Genomic DNA, 628 nt, shown 5'->3' with positions numbered 1-628 from the left:
CCTGCCTTGTCTCCATATTTTTGCTTCTTTCGTCTTCACATTAGCATTCACTGCTCATTTTCTTCTTTTTTCTTTCTTGCAAAATGAGCAGCAGTACGTTCCGATACCACGCGATAACCCTCACGGATCTAAGGTACACTCAACCACAAAAGTTTATGGTCCACGGGATCTTGGAAAGCGTTCCAATTCCGAGCAGCCGGTAACAGTAGTCAGCCAAACCGAACATCACAATGTTGTTCACACATACCAGTAGAAGCTGTAAATGCGAATACTAGACTGCGTTGTGAGTCTGCGCAGATATTCGGCTTTTTCTCAGATGTAGTGTTCCGCAAAATTTTGTGCTTGACTGTACATCTTCGGCACGAGCGCTCCGTGAACCTGGCACGTGTTCTCGAGCTTGCTCTTTTAAATAAACACTAAATAATCATATCGCTGCATCCCGGTGGATGCTTCATAGAAGATGAGGACGACGTTCGCCCAAACTGTGATCTGCAGATTATTGGCCAATCCTCCAGGGTGGGTACGTGCCAGTATATCCCAAGGATCTCCATTTACGTCTGCTCAACCAATAAGCTTGCCTCAATCATCGTTCCCCATCTCCCATAAATAAAGAGACCTCGCCGTGACA

The sequence above is a fragment of the Dermacentor albipictus genome, chromosome 7 (genome assembly GCF_038994185.2).
Source record: "Dermacentor albipictus isolate Rhodes 1998 colony chromosome 7, USDA_Dalb.pri_finalv2, whole genome shotgun sequence".
Taxonomy (NCBI): Eukaryota; Metazoa; Arthropoda; class Arachnida; order Ixodida; family Ixodidae; genus Dermacentor; species Dermacentor albipictus.
Note: the sequence above shows the minus strand (reverse complement) of the source record.